Source organism: Leptopilina heterotoma, unplaced genomic scaffold, assembly GCF_015476425.1.
Source record: "Leptopilina heterotoma isolate Lh14 unplaced genomic scaffold, ASM1547642v1 Lhet_73, whole genome shotgun sequence".
NCBI classification, from domain to species: Eukaryota; Metazoa; Arthropoda; class Insecta; order Hymenoptera; family Figitidae; genus Leptopilina; species Leptopilina heterotoma.
This window is the reverse complement of record NW_025111169.1, coordinates 254,626-275,807: the sequence shown is the minus strand read 5'-3', so window position 1 is coordinate 275,807 and position 21,182 is coordinate 254,626. Positions and strand designations below refer to the sequence as shown.

The 21,182-nt window shown below is 23.1% G+C and overlaps 1 protein-coding gene across 7 annotated transcripts in view; it reads right to left on the bottom strand.

The window, feature by feature from the left end:
* The window catches only part of LOC122510670 (neurogenic locus protein delta), a 233,644-nt gene that overhangs the window by 136,061 nt on the left and 76,401 nt on the right, over window positions 1–21,182 (bottom strand). For 6 of the 7 annotated variants that reach the window (XM_043625479.1, XM_043625478.1, XM_043625483.1 and 3 more), the window contains 2 exons: window positions 10,195–10,570; window positions 589–1,054 (listed from right to left, as the gene is read on the bottom strand). The gene's annotated coding sequence lies outside the window, so the exon portion shown is untranslated. Of the gene's footprint in view, window positions 1–588; window positions 1,055–10,194; window positions 10,571–20,961; window positions 21,101–21,182 lie in introns of those variants that run through there. The other variant, XM_043625482.1, reaches the window with a different exon arrangement.

Genomic DNA, 21,182 nt, shown 5'->3' with positions numbered 1-21,182 from the left:
GCAAATTTTGGAAAAATATTTAAATTTTGTCGAGGAATTTAATTAAAATTTGTATTAAAAATAATTGAAATTTTGCAATGAGTTTTATTATTTATGAAAATAATTGAATTCTTAAAAAAATTTTAGACAAATATTATTACAATTGTACCTATTGAAAATAAATCAATTTCATGTAGAATTTTATTACAATTTTCGAAAATAATTGAATTTCCGCAAAGAATTTATGAAAATTTATTTAAAAAATTAAATTCTCTCAAGGAATTTTATTAAAATTGTATCGTAAACAATTGAATTCCATCAAATAATTTCTTAATTTGATTAAAGAAGAAAGAAAGATGGAAAAGAATATTTATTCTTTTTTAATTTGATTAAAGAAGAAAAGATAGAAAAGTAAATTCTCTCCTTCTTTATTTTACCAAATGGAAGGAAAAAAGATAGAAAAGTAGAAGTAGAAAAAAAGAGAGAGAGACAATTGCATATATAGATAGCACATGTGCCAAGGGAAACATGGCATCTGTTGCATCGAGGCAACCACTATCAGCGTCAACACTAACACTAAAGCATTTTTTGATGCCCGGTGCTACTCACCTTCTCTTCTGACCCCCTCAGTCCCGAAAAAAGCTGCCTTCCCTCCTTCTGGCTTTATTCCCGAGATTTCCACCATCTGCAAGTCCTGCACCACCTCGCCCTTTTGCTTTCAATTCTCTGACCATTTCAACTCCCTCTATATATATTCTTCTCTCTGTCTTTCGTTTTGACTCTTGCTCCTAGGCGTATTCAAGCTGTCTCACTTTACCACATTGGAACGTCGAGCACCTTCTGCTTATATAAATGAAACGCTGGTGAACAGCAGCAGCGGCAGCGATACTCAAATTGCACCAGCATCAAATCAACACGTGGTATGGTGCACATGCCTTAATGTTTTTATTCCCTCTATATATTGTATCTAATATAAATCGAAGCAAGGTGTCCAAATTATTTTGGCTTCATTTTCCACTGCTGTCCAAGTGTCTTCTTTTTATTTCTCCACTGCTGATGACTTTATTTTTTCCACCTGAAAATCAGAAAAGAAATTTAAATTAATCAAAATTAACTAATATTAATCTTCGTATTCTTTCATTAATTTTGTTCGCAGTTTGAAGTTGGTTTTTGTGTATGCTTTTTTTTACTTTAAAAAATATTGTTTGACAAATCAAAAATTTACATTTAATTTTTCACGATTCAAAATAATATTAGAAATTAGAAAATTTAAAAAGAATTATGATTAACAAATGAAAAATATATCCATTCTTAATATTTTTGTAGAAAATTCTCAATTTTCATAAGGAAATAATATGCATCAATTCTATTTTTTAATTTCAATTGTTTTAATAAAATTCAAAGTTTTTTAAAAATAAAGAAAAAAAATGTTTATAAATTATATTTGTCAATTAGAAAATTTAATTGAAAATGAAACTGAAAATTTTTGAATTATCAGAAAATAAAGGAAGAAATTTTATTGAAAAAAATGTTCTGTTAAATTTATTTACGAATATTTTTAATTATAAAAATATTCGAAAACAATAATTTCTTTTTTATATATTTTAAATATTTAATTATTATTTTTTCATAGAAATTCAGATTTTCAAAAATTTCAAATTCAAACCTTTTTGAAATTAAAAAAACTTTAAAAATATTGTTATAAAACATGAAGATATCGATTACTCCGAGTCTTCGACTCGGAGTGATCGGTTTCTTTATGTTTTATAATAATTAAAAAGGATCGAGTGTTAAAATCATTATTTTATATTATAAGAATATTGTTACTGTAACTTCTTAAAAATTATTTTCATATTCGATTAGTATCTAAAACTTAAACTAAAATTCATTTTCAAATCAATTTTTATTAGAAAATTCTACGAGAATTCAATTATTTAAATACAAAAGTAAATTATTTATTCGAATAATTGAATGTTTCTTAAAATTGAATTCTTATAAAGAATTTTATTAACAAATTTTTAAATAATTAAATTCATTTGACAAATTTTAATAAAATTTTTTAGAATAGTAACATTTTTCAAAAAATTTGATTAAAATTGTATTAAAAATAATTGAAATTTTGCGATGAGTTTTATTATTTCTGAAAATAATTCAATGTTCACTTAGAATTTTTAATCACCATTTTTTTAAAATAATTGAATTCTTTTGAAAAATTTAATTAAAATAGTAGATATTGAATATCATTGAATTCAGGAAAATTTTGTTTAAATAATTGAAATTTTGCAAAGAATTTTATTAAAATTTTTAAATTTTATAGAATTTTGGAGAAAAATTTTGATTATTTATAAAGATAATCGAAATTTTGACGAGGATTTTTAAAAATTTTTGAACATAATTTAATTTCTGTGAAGAATTTTATTATTTACACAAAAATTGAATTTTTACCAAGAAATTTATCAAAATTTTTAATAATAATTGAATTTTGAAGAAGAATCGTATTATTTATAAAGGTATTTGAAATAATGACGAGAATTTTTAAAAATTTTTTAATATAATTGAATTTTTGCGACGGAATTTATAATTTTTTTAAATAATTGGATTTCTGCGAAGAATTTTATTATTTTTTAAAAGTAATTGAATTTCTGCAATGATTATTATTATTTATGTAAATAATTAAAAATGTTTGCGTAGAATTTTATTAAAATTGTTTTATATAATTGAATTCTTTTGGAAAATTTTATTATTTTGAAAATAATTGAATTTTGGAGAAAAATCTCATTATTTTGAAAAATAATTGAAATTTTAACAATTTTTTAAAATTGTATAACGTAATTGAATTTCTGCGAAGAATTTTATTATTTTTGAAAGTAATTAAATTTCTACAATGAGTATTATTATTTATGAAAATAATTGAACGTTTGCATAGAATTTTATCTAAACTTTTTTAAGTAATGGGATTATTTTGCAAAATATTATGAAAATAGTAGATATTGAAAATCATTGAAATGAGAAAAATTTTTGAAAATAATTTAAATTTTGCCAAGAATTTTATTAAAATTTTTGAAAAATAATTTAATTTTTAAAAAGGTTTTTTTTATTTCTAAAGATAATAATTGGGATTTTGTCGAGATTTTTTTGTAAATTTTGAACATAATTGAATTTTGTGATAAGAATTTTATTACTTTTGAAAATAATTAAATTTCTGTAATCATTTGTAACTTCTTCAAAATTCAATTCTCTTAGTGTTTTTTACTAAAATTCTTCTATAAACCCATTACTTTTAAGAATTAATTAAACATATAATGACAAAAATTAACTAATTTTAGAAAATTATGAATCATTAAAATTTTTCAAAAATCTAAGTTAATTAAAATTTTTAATTAAATTAATTCAACATTGAAATTTTAGAAAATTTCAAATTGAAACTGTTTGAAGTTCATTTATTTATGAAAATTGTAAATACAACTCTTTTAAAATTGAATTAATTTTGAAATATTTAAGTAAAATTATTCATTAAATAATTTATTTATTTTATGATAGTTGATCAAGATTTGAGTTATTTAAAAATAAATTTTTGTCTTCATTTTCATTCTATTATTATTTTCCTACAATTTAAATTTTGCATATTTGCTTTATTTGCGTTTATTCCGTGCCTAAAGAAACGGAATTCCCTTTTTCGAAAATGAAATTTTACTGTCCATTTACAATGAGCAAGCATTGATATTCAAAATGAAAAAGAAATAATTACAATTCACATATATGAATCAGCAGCGCCTCACGTCAGATTGATTGTTATTTCGAATGGAATAATTTGTTGGAACCATTTGACAATTCAGCCACTGTATAAATGTACATATACATATACATAAAGGTAGGACAAACTCGAATTCAAACCGTTTTCCCAGGACCGCGAGTTTTTTTTTCTTCTTTTTGTCGTGGAATGGTTAATTCATGAAATGTAGAGAATGCTACATGATTGTGAGCAAGCGAGAGAGGAAATAACGGCATGTCGCAGACGTTCTTTTAGTCGAAGGTGCAGGTATTTGCCATTGTCATTAAAGTCCGTGTAGGAAAGAAATATTCAGATTCTCTTCGGTATAACACATTTTATATAGTCGACACCTGAAGACGATGCTCACCAAGTTATAAAAGGAACCTTTTCTTTTTTTTTTCTCTTCTTTTCTCTCTCTCTCTCTCTCTATCTCTCTCTTTTTTTCGCTTCTCGACTATAACCCCACCTACAGACCCACAAGTCTTCTTCTTTGAACAATAACTGGCTGCGATAGGAAGAAGACGAAGAAGAAGAAGAAGAAGAAGAAGAAGAAGAGAGTGGTTTGGCTCCAAAAATTGCATACCCAACTTTAATTTATGATAGCAATTGCCAGCTTTCATGAACGTGTCTGCCATGGATTACAACTTCTCTCCTAGCAACATTGGCGGTATTTCAAGTCGATGTTTACGTTAATTGCGCGAAGAAGAGGAATGGCCGTAGCGTCTATTAGGATTCTCTCTGTCTCTCTCTCTTTCCTCACCATTCACTATTTGAAAATCCTAAAAAAGAAAACTTTTTGTTTCTTTAACCGAATCGAACATTAGGGATTTTGAAGATCCTAAAACAAAAATTTGTGAAAAAGTTTTGTTCATTCGAATCGAATGAGTTGAGAAAAGGGCGTTAGGGATTTTGAAGATCCCTAAAACAGGGTTGCCACAAAATTTTAGTTTTGTTCATCCCTGATTTCCAGACAAAATTTTGACCTTTTCTCTGACCCTAAAGAATATTCTGATTCACTCTAAAAATTATTAGATTCTCAAAAAAATGTTCTCTTAAGTTTATTTAATTTAATTGTAAAATTATTCGAAAACACCAATAACTTCTTTTTTAAATAAAAATTTAATCTGTATTATTTTTCCATAGGAATTGAAATTCTTCAAAACATTTAAATTCAAATATTTTTAAAATTTAATAAATTCTAACAATTAAAGACGACCGAGTGATAAAATCATTATTTTATATTATAAAAATATTGTTACTGTAACTTTTTCAAAATTATTTTCATCATTTCAATTTAATTATTATTTTCTAAAATTTTTATCTAAAATTCTTCTTTTAATCAATTATTTTTAATAATTTTTGAAAAAGTTTTTAGAGAATTTTCAAATCTATTTGCTTACAATTCCATTTTATGAAATTTCATCGACTATTCGGAAATTCTTCATTTAAATAGATATTAGAAAATAAAAACTTGAAATAATTTTTAAAAAAATTTCAATTAAACTTTTTAAAAAAAATTAATTTTGCAGAATTGATTGTTAAAAGTATGAAAAATTCAAATTTTCAAAGATTTTAATACGAAACCCTTTCAAAATTCAACTATTTTAAAAAACTCGTTCTTTGATGTTTTTAATATTCAATTATTATCTGAAACTTTAACTGAAATTAATTTTTAAATCAATTTTCATTAGAAAATTCTGCGAGAATTCAATTATTTAAATACAAAAATAAATAATTTATTGAATAATTAAATGTTTCTTAAAATTGAATTTTTATGAAGAATTTTATTAACAACTTTTGAAAATAATTAATTTCTTTTAAGAAATTTAATTAAAATTTGACAGAAATTTATTGAATTAAAGAATTCTATCACAATTATTAAAAATAATTGAAAACTTTTTAAGAAGATTATTAAAATTTTTAAAGTAATTAAATTTATGAGAAGAATTTAAATCATAATTTATGAAAATAATTGCATTCATGGGAAGAATTTTATTCAATTTTTTTTGAGTAATTGAAATTCTGCCAAGAATTTTATTGAAATTTTTTTATGGGAAGAATTTTGTTTAATTTACTAAGATAATTGAATTCATTTGCAAAATTACTAAAAATTTTTAATTTTTTGAAAATAATTGATTTTCTCCGACGTTTTAAAAGTTATTTATGAAAATAATTGAATTATGGCAAAGAATTTTATTATTTTATAGAATAATTGAATTCCTAAAAGAAATTTTATTCTTTATGAAAATAATTGAATGTTTTCGTTCAAATTGTGTCAAAAAATTTTGTTCAATAATTAAATTTTGTGATAAATTTTATGAAAATAGAAAATATTGAAAATCATTGAATTGCGAAAAACTTTTGAAAACCACTTAAAATTTTTCAAAGAATTTTATTTAAATTTTTGAAAATAATTGAATTTTTATTAAAACTCTTGAAAATAATTGAATTTAAATAATATTTTTTAAAAACAATTCTATTCTTTTGAGAAATTTTATTAAAATTATATTGAAATTAATTGAATTCCTCCGAAACATTTTATTAGTTATGAAAATAATTGAATTTGTGTGATGAATATTGTTATTTATGAAAATAATTGATTTTTGCAAAGAATTTTATTAAAAATCTTAAAAATAATTGGATTTCAGTGAAGAATTTTATTATTTATGAAGATAATTTCGTTAAAACTTTTCAATTAAAAAATAATTATTATAAATAATATTAAAAAATTCATTCTTGTCGGAAATAGAAAAAAAATGAAGGTTTTGTATTAGAATTCGTGATAATTTAATAATTCACGAGGCAAAACAAAAAAGGCACCAAAATTCAGAATTTTCTTATGAATTCTAAGAATTTAATTTTTTCCTGTACTTTAAATAAAAATCCCTGACTTTTCCCTGAATTTCCAAACTTCATTGACCAGTGGCAACCCTGTAAAAGAATAATTTTTGTAAAAAAGTTTAATTTATTTTTTTCTATAACCGAATCGAAAATTTCAGAAAAGAGCCTTATAAGGATTTTGAAGATCCTACCTAAAGCAAAAATTTGTAAAAAAAGTTTACAGTTTCTTTTTTTTCTTGAACCAAAAGCGAACAGTTGGGAAAAAAGGCGTTGGGGAAGTTCGTCTGATAAAAATTAACGTGTCCTTAATGAAGGTGAAGGTGTTTTCGACCTTCTTGGAATTCGAAGGAGAATAATTACAATTGGCATTTCTGCCAAAAAAAAATTCTTTTTTTTCCTCAACAACAGATGGAAACAAAAGCGATCGCATACCAGACGGAACGGAAGAAGAGTTCTTCCGGGTGTCTACTTGTACACGGATCAAGTCCCTGAAAAAGGGTTGTCTGTTCTATATCCAGAGACCGTTATTTATCATTTTTAAACGCACATATTATCGAAAATAGATCTGCTTACGGTTCGTCTACTCACATATAGTAAAAAAATTTCAGAATAATTCCCTTACAAAAATGAAGAAGAAACTTTCGAAATTTTTGGAAAGATATAAGTTTTTCTTGCAAACTGTTAGAATTATTTAAGAAATTTAAAAAAAAACTATTAGCGAATTTAAAGTGGTGCAAATTCTCAAAAAAAAAGAAGAGAAAAAAGTAGCTTTTAGTGTCAAGTATGCAAATAGTGGCAAATTGTAAAAAAAATAATAAATAGTAGGTTTTAGTATATAGATGAGTGCGTTTCTATATGCAGAGGATTTATAAAGATTCAAAAAGGATGAAGAATATTCTCCTCTTAATAAATAACGAACTTCCTGGCTGTAATGAACGTTAGAAAAATATAATAAGACGGCGTCCCATAAACCAGATTTTCTATTATATTTTTTTCGGCAACCCTCTACTTTCGTCGATAAAAGCAGACCTTCTGGCCTGAAATCTCTGATTCCAAGGAGTCAGTCGTGTAGCGGCAGAAAGTGCGGCAGCAGGCAATCTGTCGTCTCCAACAACACCAGCTTTATCAACCTTTTTTCGAATCTGACCGAGTTTTAAGCCAAATCTCTCTCTATTCTTCATTCCTTACAATTATTATTCATGAAGAAATCATTGTTTTCGGATTTTAGGCACGAATCGCCTGCGACAAATAACTGCAATATCACAAATTGTTTTAATTTCAAAAGTTAATAATAATATTTTTTAGAGCAATTCAATTATTTTCAATACAATTTTAATAAAATTTCTCGAAAGAATACAATTATTTTTAAAAATATTAATTTAATTGGATTATTTTCAAGAATCTTAATATAAATTCAGTTATTTTTTACACTTTTGATGAAATTCTTTTTAAAAAAATAATTACTTTCAATATTGTTAATAAAATCCTTTAAAAAATTCAATTACTTTCAGAAATTCAGATAAAATTCTTCGAAACAATTCAATTCTTTCTGTGTGAAATTGGATTAATTTTAACAGCAGAGATTTATGTTTCCATAAAATCGAATTTTTCGCCTCAGCGAAAAATTCTATTTCATGGAAACATAAATTTCTTTTTTAATTCAAAACTGCAAATAAGCAAAAATTCTTTAAAACCTCGTTTTCTTTTTCATTTTCAGTTAAGATTCGCGTTCTTAAAAAAATTCAATTATTTTAAAAAATTCAGATAAAATTCTTCGAAACATTTTAATTATTTTCATAAATAAGAAAATCCTCCTTAAGAATTAAATTATTTTCATAAATAAGAAAATCCTCCACAAGAATTCAATTATTTTCATAAATAAAAAAAATCACCGAAAAAATTAAAATATTTTCATTAATAATAAAATTCTTTAAAGGAAATCAATTATTTTCATAAATAATAAAATGTTTCGGAGGAATTCAATTATTTTTGTAAATAATAAAATTCTTCTGAAAAATTCAATTATTTTCAATGCAATTTTAATCAAACTTCTAGGATAAAATTCAATTATATTCAAGATAATTTTAATACAATTTTTCTAACAGGTTCAATTATTTTTAAAAATTGTAATAAAATATTTCCTAAACAATTCAATTGTTCTCAAAAGTTTTTAATAAAATTCTCTGTAAATTTCAATTATTTTCAAAATTTTCAATTAAAATTATTTTAAAAAATGTAATTATTTTTACGAAATTTAATGAAATTCTTAAAAAAAAATGTAATTATTTACTAAAACTCTAATAAAATTGTTTAAAAATATTTCATTTTCTATGAATAATTTTAATATTTAATTTAATAGGAAAATTATTAATTACAATTAAAAATAAACAAGATTTTTTTAAAAACTTAAAATAAAATCTTCATAAAATAAATGAATAAATCTTCAATTACTTTCAAAATTTTCAGTAAAAAGTATTTTTAAAAAACTCCATTATTTTCAAGAAAATTTAAATAAATTTTTCAAACCAATTTAATTATTTCCAATACAATTTTAATTAAATTTTCTCGAAAGAATTCAATTATTGAAATAATTTTGAGAAAATTCTTGAAATTAATTCAATTATTGTCAAATTTTTTTATAAATACTTTGCAAGAATTCAATGATTTTTAGTAGATTAATTTTAAAATTGAAAACATTTAAAAAGTAAAATTATTTCAATAGTTACGAATCAAAAAATCAAACAGCAACTAACTTCATATAGTGAACAGATTATTTCCAATTATAGGTAATAAACATCTTTTATATTTTTAATTAAAATCTGTCGTTATAATTTATAAACTGTTGTTTTTACTTTTTGGCACATTTTTTTATTTTGTTAATTCTTATTCTTCTTGTTTATTGTTTATTTTTAAAGACTCCCTGATGAGGAAATCGTTTAGATTTCGAAACGTTGGGTCAGATTTTTATTAGAAACCGCTTCTTCGAATATAATACTAAAAATAAAATAATAAAAATGAAAAATAAAAAAATAAAATAAAAATTCAAATAAAAATTAAAAATAAAATAAAAATATAAATAAAAAATATAATAAAACTGAAAATAAAACACAATAAAATAGAAATAATAATTAAAATTATAAAAATAAAAATAAAAATGTAAATAAAAAAATACAAAAATAATAAAAATGAAAATAAGAATATTAAAAATTGTAAAAAAATCGGTGTTCGTTTTATTTTCCTAAAATTTAAATAATTCCAAAAATGTATCTAGAAGAGAAAAAAATGTTTCAGCAAAAAATCCGGATGTCCTATTAAGAAAAGAACATTCTATTTTCACAACTGTGGAAACAAACTTGAAAAGAGAAAAATGAGTGAATTACGTAATAGATTCATTCCTATTATAGCGAAAAGAGGGGGCGAATCAAGAAGAGTCAACAAAACAATTTTACCCTAGGCCAAGGTTTTTTGAAGAAAACTTTTCCATATCCCCCTCATTCGAATCACTATATGAGTATTCCTGACACATTTTCTTCGTACCACGCGACGAATCTAAAACGGTAAATCGTATTCTACATAAAAATATATATGTATTTATTTCTTACCCCAAAAAAAAGTTTATTCTATTCCTCCTCGAGACTCTCCTAAAACTTCTCCTGCTGTCGTCGTCGTCGTAGGTATATTTGATTTTGAAGAAAAGAAGAAAAAACCCCAAGGGGGGAGATAGAGGGAGGCAGAGGGCGAAGGACAGCTGCGAGACAACCGAAAAGAAGCCCTTCTGGAGAATCTCTTTTGAATCTCTGCAGCAAGGTCTTCTTCTATCCTTCTTCTTCTTCTTCTTTTTCTATAGTTTGCTGCTTCTCCTTTTCTTTAGGTTGCGCGCTTATGTATATCCATTTTTGATTTCTTCCCTTCAACTTCGACCCAAGAAATAAATGCAACGGTCTCCTCCTCGTATCCTTCCACACGCAGGGCATCAAACTAGAACATCACAAGAATAAGACGTGTTATACTCGTTTTCATCTTAGAAAAAAGAAGCACTGTCAAAAGTTACTTGATTATACAAAAGCGAACAAATAAGATACAAATCTCTAAAAAGCGGCACTCAGCCAATATTATTCACCCTTTTGTTCTTTTTATTTTTTAACTTTCACTTTCCCTGCTCGAGAATTTTAACATTGTTATTTTGCTTATTTTACTTTCTGATCGAGATTTGAATTTTGAACATCTTCACTAATTTTAGATGCTATTGATTTAGAAAGTTGGTGGAATAGAAAAAAAATTCTCTTTCTTTTTTCTTTTTTTTTAATTTGGTCTTTTATTTCCGAATTCAGTTTTAATGTTTGTTTGAAAATGCAAACACAAATAAATTCAATTTTAATAATTTTCAAAATAGGTTTTAGTAATTTTTTCTATTTTTTTTACTAAATTTTAGTAATAATTATTGTAAAAATAACAACAAATTTTCAAACTTAAAAATTTCTAAACAAAAAAAGTTAAAATTGCAACAAAAAGTTCATTTCATTTTACCCTGTTTTTCTCTTTTTACAATTTTTATCCTTATGATTTTTCTCCTGATTTTTTAGTTAATCATTATTATTCTTTCACAAGAATTAGGATTTTCAAAAGTTTCAAATTTAAAAACCAGTGAAATTCAATTATTTATAAAAATTTTGAACAAAGTTTATACAAATTTAAATAAAAAAATATTTTGACTTCTAATTACAAAACTTCTCATAGAAAAAATTTACAAACAATAATTTAATAAAAAAATTGCATGAAAAAAATTTAAAAAATTGTCCAACAATCTTTTATAAACAAAAATTGAATAAAATATAATTTCAAGCCAAAATGTCTAAAGAAAAATTCTCTAGAAAGTTTTCCAACAAAAATTTATATAAAAATTTGAATAAAAAAATTTACAAACAAAACTTTCTATAAAAATTTCTTTAGATTTTGAATTTGAATATTTGTATTTTGAATTTGAATTTGAAATATAACCAAATATTTCTATAAAAATGTGAACAGAAAAAAGTTTAAAACTTAATTTCAATAAAAAATTGAATAAAATAAAATTTTAAACAGAAATTTCTATTAAAATTTGATAAGAAAAAATTTCTAAATAAAACTTTCTGCAAAAATTTGCTTCGAAACGGTTTTCAAACTATTTCTATTAAAATTTGCAAAATTTTCAGACAAAATTTTCTATAAAACAATTTTTAAACAAATATTTCTATACAAATCGGCATAGAAAAAAGTGTAAAACATAATTTCTATAAAAAATTGCATGAAATAAAATTTTAAACAGAAATTCTTATTAAAATTTGCATGGCAAAAATTTCTAACCAAAAATTTATATAAAAATTTGATAGACAAAATATTTTAACCAAAATTTATATAAAAATTTGAGAAAAAAAACTGCCAAACAGAAGTTTTTAAAGAAATTTCTTTAGAAAAATTTACAAACAAAATTTTTATACAAAAATAGCAGAAAATAAAATTTCAAACATCATTATCTATTAAAATTTCCATACAAAAAATTTTACAAACAAAAATTTCTAAAGAAAAAATTCACAACAAAAATTCCTAAAGAAAAAATTTACAACAAAAATTTGGTAGAAATAATTTTTCAAAAAAAATTTCTATAATACTTTTTAAACAAAAATTTCTAAAAAAAAATCCCATAGAAACAATTTTAAAACAATTATAGAAAACATTTTTTAACAAAAATTTCTATAAAAATTTCCATAGAAACAATTTTCCAACAAAAATGTCTATAGACAACATTTCTATAGAAAATTTGCATAGAAAAAAGTTTGAAACCAAAATTTCTATAGAAAAAATGTCTACAAAACATTGAGAAAAAAAATTTTCCCTCTAAAATCACCATAAAAATTTTCACAGAAAAAATATCAAACAAAAATTTCAATGAAAATTTGCATAAAAAAATATTTCTTCCCTACAGAATCGTCGACAATTATAAACCTTGTGAAATTCACCGATGTGTAAAATTTCCAAAAATTATTTTCTCCCCAACGCAAATAAATTTTTAAAAAGATAATTCAAAATCAGTAACTTCTCCATCAAAATCCGCAAATAAACTATTCATCCAAGCCCATTCAACAGAAATGCCATTTTTTATGCATCAACCCATCAAAAATTTTCCACACCGACAAATTTGTCAAATCTCCATATAAAAAAAGGGTTCCTATGAAAAAAAAAGTCCTATTCATTTACTCAGCACTCGTGACGAAAAAAAAAATCCACAACAGTCCTTTAAAATTAACTCCAAATTGAAACTCGCAAAATGGAATACGCAATACGTTATATTATCTTTTCATTTTTTTTGAATATACATAATCGATAAAAATTGTCAAATCCCATGGGTACTGGGTAGCATATAAATTTCATTTATGCAATATTTAATCCTCTTATCCTTGGACCATGAATGATTTGCCTTAATAAAGGTATATTCGAAAGCAGCAGGGGGATTCACACACAATGTGTACGAGGACGAGGAGTGATTCATTCAAAGTAAAGCGGAAGTTTGACTTTTGGGATTAATCAAACGAATTTCACTTTACCTATAGGTCGAAGATCTATGGATTATACCTGTACACACAACAGGATCAAAGAGTCAATCAGAAGAAAAGGATAAGAAGAGAAAAAAAATATTTCAACTATGATCGATTCCTGTGTTCCATTTTTTTACCCCACTTTTTTTTCCACCTTTTCCTACTCTTATTTTCTTCCCCTTCTCATTTTTTACAAAAAAAAAAATTTTGTTTGAAACTAAAAAAATTTGTGGGCCTTAGGATTTCCGCGCTTCTTAACGCATACACGCAGCTGTTCGTTTATTAGCGTCGCTTTTTCCCCGAGAATTTTCCAAAAAAGAAAAAAAAAAAAAAAAAGAAAATGGATAAAATTTTTTTTTTATAGTTTGTGGAATGACAATCATAAATCGTAATGTACGCGTATCGAAAGTGCATTACACAACATATAGCGTTGAACGACAATAATCATTCGTCCGTCATGGGTCACAAATTCAAAATGACGAGAGAATCCAATTGTTCAAACTGAATGCCCCATGGAACATCGTTTTGTGAACTATCAAAGAGGAACAATAATTTATTTTCGTAAATAACATTGTCTGTTAGTAACGCTACAATTGTCACGCAAGTATTTCGTTATTTTTTTTTTTTTAACTTTGATGTTTCCAATATTACCGATACTTGAAATTTTCTTTTACAAATATTTGTTTGTTTTTCATTTTAAGGCGAAAATTTCTTAACTAATATGTAAAAACAGAAAAAAATATTTTCTCACAAAAATTGCATTTTTGGAAATTGATTGCATTTTTTCTTCTAGTGTTTACAAAGTATTTACACAGACGAATGATTGACAATGAAAGAAAAATTTTTCTCGCAGAATACAAAAAATTTTTCTTAACATTTTTCCTTTAAAATAAATTTTTATCTCACGAAATTATTACTCAATTACATTTATGTGTTTTAATGAATTTCTATTTTAAAAAATTAAAATTTAACAAAAGGGTTGTTACAAAAATTTAGTTTCTTCCTGACTCTTTAAAAATTTTCGAAAATTTCCATTTGAAACCTATTTCAAAATTAGATTATTTATCATTTACAAAAGTTGTAAACGCAATTCTTATAATATAATTGAATTATTTTTGAAATTTTTAACTAAAATTTTGAATTCTCAAAAATAATTAAAAATTTGATTCAGAGAATTCAATTTTATTCAAACAAAATAGTCAATTATTTTAACTATCATTAATTTATCACTTAAAATAATTCTTAAATTATTTACAATTCAATTCCTACGAAATTTTAATTGTTTGAACATTTTTCAATTACCTACATATTTAAAAATTTAATTTAAATTAAATTTTCTGTTGGAAAATAGTTGAAAATTTAAATAAAGAGTTTTTAAAAACGTTAGTTTTTAAAATCTCTTTATTCAAATTTTCAATTCTTTTCAGAATTCCAATTTAAATTATTTACAATCGAAAAATCTCTAATATTTCAAATTAAAATCTTCTGAAATTCACTTATTATTTTTAATAATTATTGAAAAAGTTCTCTGAGAATTCAATTATTTAACAAAAAAAAGAAAGTCTAACTGAAATTATTTCAAGTTTAAATTTTCCTAAATTTCCAATTGTATAACTGTTTGAAATTCAATTATTTATAAGAATTGTCAAGGCAACTTTCGTAAAATTCAATTATTTTGGAATTTAAGTAAAATGATTCTTTTAAATAATTTAAAATTAATAATTCAAAATTTAAATTAATAATAAGTTTAAAAAAATTATTTAAATCAATTATTTTTCATAAAATTGTAGGAAATTACAATTAAATTAAAAACTGCGTAATTTTTAATAATTTTAAATAAAATTTTTTGAAAATTCAATTTTTTAAAAGTTTTAATGAAATTCTGTTACGAGTTTAAATATTTTCAATTTTATTCCACAAAATTTCAATTAATCTGCTTGAAAGAATATAAATATTTAAAATAAATTTCATTATTTCTAGAAATAAAAAATAAAGTGAAAAAAAATTCCAGAAGAATTCAAAGTTTTTAATTTTTCAAAAAATATTTTTCGACATTTAAAAGACTTAAATTTTTATTGTAATTCTAAAAGTTTGATAATTTTCTAGTAATTTTGATAAAATTTATGATTTTCCTGTGACAATTTTAAACTAAATTTCCATTTAACTGAATTTTTATGGAATTAACTTTTTACTTAATAAATTTAAATTTAATTTTAACTTTATTAAAATAGAAAATCTCTGAAATTTTCAAACATTTTTTTTAGTAAAATTCACATTGTGATCAACGGTTGAAAGAAACTTTTCCTCGAAAAAATTAAAAACTTATATTCTTAAAATTTTCTCTTAAAATTATATTTTTATCTAAGTAGATTTTTATTCAGTTATTTTTAATAATACTAAATTCTTTTGAAAAAATTCAATTATTTTCAAAAAAATTTTAATTTTATCAAAACAATTATATTATTTTTCAAAAATTTAAATAAAACTCCTTGTAAGATTTCAATTATTTCCATAAATAATAACATTTCTCAAAGAATTTTAATTATGAAAAATTATTTCAATTTTCAAAAATTTTAATAAAATTCTTCCTAAAAAATTTAATTATCTTCATAAAAAGTAAAATTATTTTGAAGATTTCCATTATTTTCTTAAATAATTAATTTCTCCGGAGAATTTCAATTATTTTTAAAAATTTCAATAAAATTCTTTGCAAGAATTCAATAATCATAAAAAATAAAATTCTTTGGATAATTTCAATTATTTTCATTAATAATAAAATTCTTCGGAGAAATTCAATTATTTTTAAAAATTTGAAACAAATTCCTGTCAAGAATTAAATTTTTTTCATAAATAATTGAATTCTTCGATGGATTTCAATTATTAAAAAAAATTTTAAACAAATTATTTGCAAGAATTCAATTTTTTTATAAATAATTGAATTCTTTACAGAATTTCAATTATTTTCAAAAATTTGAAATAAATTCTTTTGTCAAGAAATCCTTTCAAAGTAAAATTCATCGCAAAAATTATTTTGAAAATTATTTTAAAAAGTTGAAATAATTCTTTGTTTAATTCAATTATTTTCTATATTTTAATAAAATTTCTTTGAATGAATTAAATTATTTTATAAAATTGTAATAAGATTCTGATAAGAATTTAAATATTTTCTAAAAATGTTAAGAAAATTTAATAATTAAATGTTTAATTCGAATTATTAAGAAAGAACTCCATTATTTAAAGAAAAATTCAAAGAAATTTTTCAAAAGAATTTAATCAGGATTTTTTTTAAATTTAAATAAAATTTTTCTCGAAAATTTGATTATTTTCATAAATAATAAAATTCTGCGATAAGGAATTCAATTATTCTCAAATTTGTTGACAAAATTCTATGCAAGAATTCAATGATTTTTAATACATTAATTTTAAAATTGAAAATATTTGAAAAGAAAAATGATTAAAAAAGTTAGGAAATACAACGATTATTAATATAGATTTTTTCATTGAAAGGAATTTTCTCTCAAGAAATTATTATAATTTTGCAAATTAAATTCCTTTTTGTCAAGTCGAATAAAAATCAAAATTTAAATATTTTAGATTTTAATAATAATCTGATTTTGTCTAACAGATGTTACAAATAGTCCTTAATAAAATCTCAGCTGTAAATAGAAATTATTTTTAAATTTAAATTCTAAAAAATATTCTTTTAAATGTAAATTAAAAAAAATTCAATTTCTGTAAAATTTGCACACAATAATCGTTCAAAAAAATTATATTTAACAATTTTTGGGATAAATAAGTGTTCTTATAAACAGAAAATGTATACCTATTGTATATCAAAAATGCAATTTCTGTCAGTAAATATAACTAAATTAAAAGTTAAAAAACAATCTTTTCGTCAGATTTTTTAAATAAAAGCGTCGCGTCTAATTTTAATACAATAACAATTTCTCTTCCTCACTTTACTTCAAAGTGAAAAAAAATATAAACCTACAATCATAAATGCTTATATATAAATAAATATGAAAATAAAATTGAGGTAGTTCTGTTCGAATTTAAATTGAATATACATAAACGTATCGTTGAAAAAAACAGGTTTACAAAAATATTTTAATTATTTCGAACTTCTTCCTTATTTTAATCTCGTCTTATTTCATCTTAAAATTCATGCTGGGTAGAAGCACGCAGGATGATACCAATATAGATATATATAAAACTTTTGTAAAGTGTTTCAGGTTAAGGAAAGCGAGGAATGGGCCACTACTCTCGACCACACGACACCTGCCGGTTCCCTTATCCACTTCGTTAATTTGAAACCTTCAATTCTAAGGAATCAAAACTGTTCCGTTTATATATCGTGCCTGCATATATATTGAAAGGTGCTTATCAGTCTTGACATTTTTAAGACAAAGTTGCAAAAATTATTACACCAAAACCCACTCCACTCACAAATGCGAATACAAAATTAACAAATTTCATCTTCTTTTTAGTTTTTAGCGAACCATTTTTTCGATACAGAATTTTAAACCAAAATTAAATTTTTATCTCACGAATTTCAATATATTTTACACAAGAAAAAATGTTCAAACAACATAACTCGTATATACATTGTAAACGGAATTATCAATTAAGATGTTAATAAAATGTTAATTTTGACAGTGATTTTGTTATTTGACGTCATTAATGTCGTGTCTTCAATTAAATACCAGAAATCCCACGTTTCTCTTCTTTTTCTTTTAATTTAGAAAAAAAGGAGAAATAATAATATATAAAAAAGAAATTTCAGTTTTTTAACATATCCGATACATTATGTCACATTCTTCTTGTTCTACAAATTTTAATTGGTAGATGTTTTCTTTCTTTCATTCATTTTTTTTTCAAAAAAACCATGTGTTTCAAAATGGAACGTCAAAGACCAAACGAAGCGAAAAATGTTTATCTTATCGTGAAATCAATTTTACTAGCAACTAGCCGACCGGTTAAAAGACACAGGAATATTTTAGGAGCCGAAAAAAAAGAGAGGATAAATTTTTTTTGAATCCAATTATCCATTCTGACTTGCATATTCATATTTAGAACCTTCGAAATTTTGTCAGGAAATATATACTTTTATATATTTATACACATATTTGACTGGCAAGTCAAAAAAAGCTGTTTTCAAAAGTTCAAAAAGCTTTAAACATACGAATTTTTTTCATTCAAATAAAAAAAAGTTTTCAAAAAATATACAAAAAGAATAGAAAGACTCTAGAAAGCGATTCTTAGAAATTACTCAATGAAATTAATTGATATTCACTACCGAAATTTTGCATAATCTTAATTTTTAGTTTTAATTAACAAAATTTCGACATAATCAAATGAATCAAGAAACAAAAATAGTTTCTGACTAAACGAACTTTTATTAATTTGAAAATTTAATTAAAATTCTCCAAATAAACAGAATTTTGATTCCGCTGAATTTTTAAATGACAGAATTTGCAATTTCCGAATTTTGAATTTTGTTTTAAAATTAATTTTCGTTTTAATTTAATGGAAATTCTCAAAATAAACAGAATTTTTAAATGACCGAATTTGCGATTTTCCGAATTACTGATTGCAATAAAAATTTAAGAAATTTAAATGCTACATTTAGAAACTTTAAAAATTAAGTTTTTTGACAGTGCCGAAAAATTTTTTGTAATAAAAGTTTAATTTGAAGAAAAAATAAATAAATTTCGTTCATTTGAACTTTCAGATCTTTAGAATCAAGAAATTTGTTCTTTAAATCAAAGAAATGTTATCATTGGCGCAAAATTGTCATAATAAAAATTTAATTTGAAAAAGAAACAAATAAATTCCGTTTATTTACAAATTTTAATAAAATTCTTTGAAAAAATCGATTCATTCAAAAATTTTAATAAAATTCTTCGAAACAATTCAATTATTATCAAAGATTTTAATAAAATTCATCGCAAAAATTAAATTATTTTTATAAATAATAAAATTCTTCACATGAATTCAATTATTATTAATACAATTTTAATAAAATTTCTCGAAAGATTTCAATTATTTTCAATACAAGTTTTAGTAAAATTCTTCGCAGAAATTCAATTATTTTCTAAAATTTTAATCAAATTTTTCGAAACAATTCAATTGTTATCAAAGATTTTAATTGAACTTTCAGAACTTTAGAATCATGTAATTTGTACTTTAAATCAAAGAAATTTGTCATTAACACAAAATTATTGTAATAAAAATTGAATTTGAAGAAGAAACAAATAAATTTTCGTTTATTTACAAATTTTGTTTGAGTCGAAGAAATCTGATGGTCAACTAGTTTTGAATTTTCAAATGAAGAAAATATTTTTTATCAAAAATATTTTCCAAACTTACTAATTGCAATAACAAATTTAATTTCTACATTTAGAAACTAAAAATTAATTTTTTTGACATTGACACAAGAATTATTGTAATAAAAATTTAATTTAAAAAAGAAATAAATAATTTTTGTTTACTTGAACGTTCAGATTTCTAGAATTATAAAATTTGTTCCGTAATTCAAAGAAATTTTATTATTGATATGGAGTCAAAGAAATAATTTTTTAATTTAAAAAGGAAAATTTTTTTGAATCAAATAAATTGTTTTGTTTCGAATACATTTTTTTTTATTCAAATAAATTTTGTTGTAAAAATACATTTTTTTCAATCAAATAAATTTTCTTTGAATAAAAGGATAAATAATTTTCTAAAACTTTTTTTTCTGAATAAAAGTTGTTAAGAGGTGCAAAAGAAAAATAAGAAAAAAGAAATAAATATTTCCATTCTACTAAACAATTTTAACGAATTCAAATAAAAATTTTCTGTATTAAAAATTCGGAAATTTCGTCAAATGATATTTTTCAATTTAATAAAATCTCAAATTTTCAATATTTATTTTCATAGAAAACCTAAACTGTCAGTAACTTTTGTACCATTTTCGAAGTAAAAGCGAAGCAAAATTAACTCCGAAAATAGTAAAAGTTGCAAAGCAGAAATGCACAAAAGTTCCAGGGAGTTTGGATTTTACTTTCTAAATAAATAGATTAATTTATTAATAAATAAAAGTTACTTAATTTTTTTCGATGTAAAAATCAATTAAATAAACTTTCAAATCTGCAAAATTTGACGAAAACAAAAATAAGTCAAATGGGAGAAATAATAATTCCCAAAATTATTTCGACACTTCACACCTACTTTGTTGTGAAAAATAAAATACAACCAAGAAACACGTGTTTCTGCTATTCAGAATTTAGGGATTCCCGAGATGAAATATATAAAATGAAACGAAAACTTAAGAAAAGATACATTGAAAAACTCTACATTGTCCGGAAAAAATTACTCAGGTCATAAGGAAAAACCCAAAAATTTCAAAAGCAAAATAAAATTTTGCGTCAAACTTTACACACAGAACCTTGAAAAATTGAACAAACAAGTAATTCGCCAATGAGTAAACCAACAGAATTTCTTATTACAAAAAGGTGAAGGTTTTATTCCTTATTTTCCTTGAAAGGAATTATTTCCCTACAAAATAAGAAATAAAACCTTCACCTTTTCGTAATAAACGAAATGGGTGAAACAAAATAAAACCAAAGATTCTCTCTATAGGAACAAGAATATTTCGAATTTGAAAAACATACGTCGACCAGATTTTGGAAAAATGAGAATTTTCCGGAGGTATATATGTATATAAACATACACATTTTTTACGAGCTCAGTTTAAGAATAATTGATGTGCAGCCGGCGTTTTGGTACTGACAACGTCAGGTAGAGCCATTTACTTACGGAAGGATAGGCCGATAGACATATATAGCTATATGACAAAGGCATGTTTGGACTGCCAGTGTGCCAGATGTCGAAGCAAAGAAAAAGATTCGCTGGCTTTATGCCGCTTTCACCGCTGGAGATTAAGCGACCCTCTGATCCTTTACCTCCTCCTTCTTCTCCACCACCACCACCACCGACGACGACGACGACACCAGCCACAGACTTTTTGGGGTGCACTT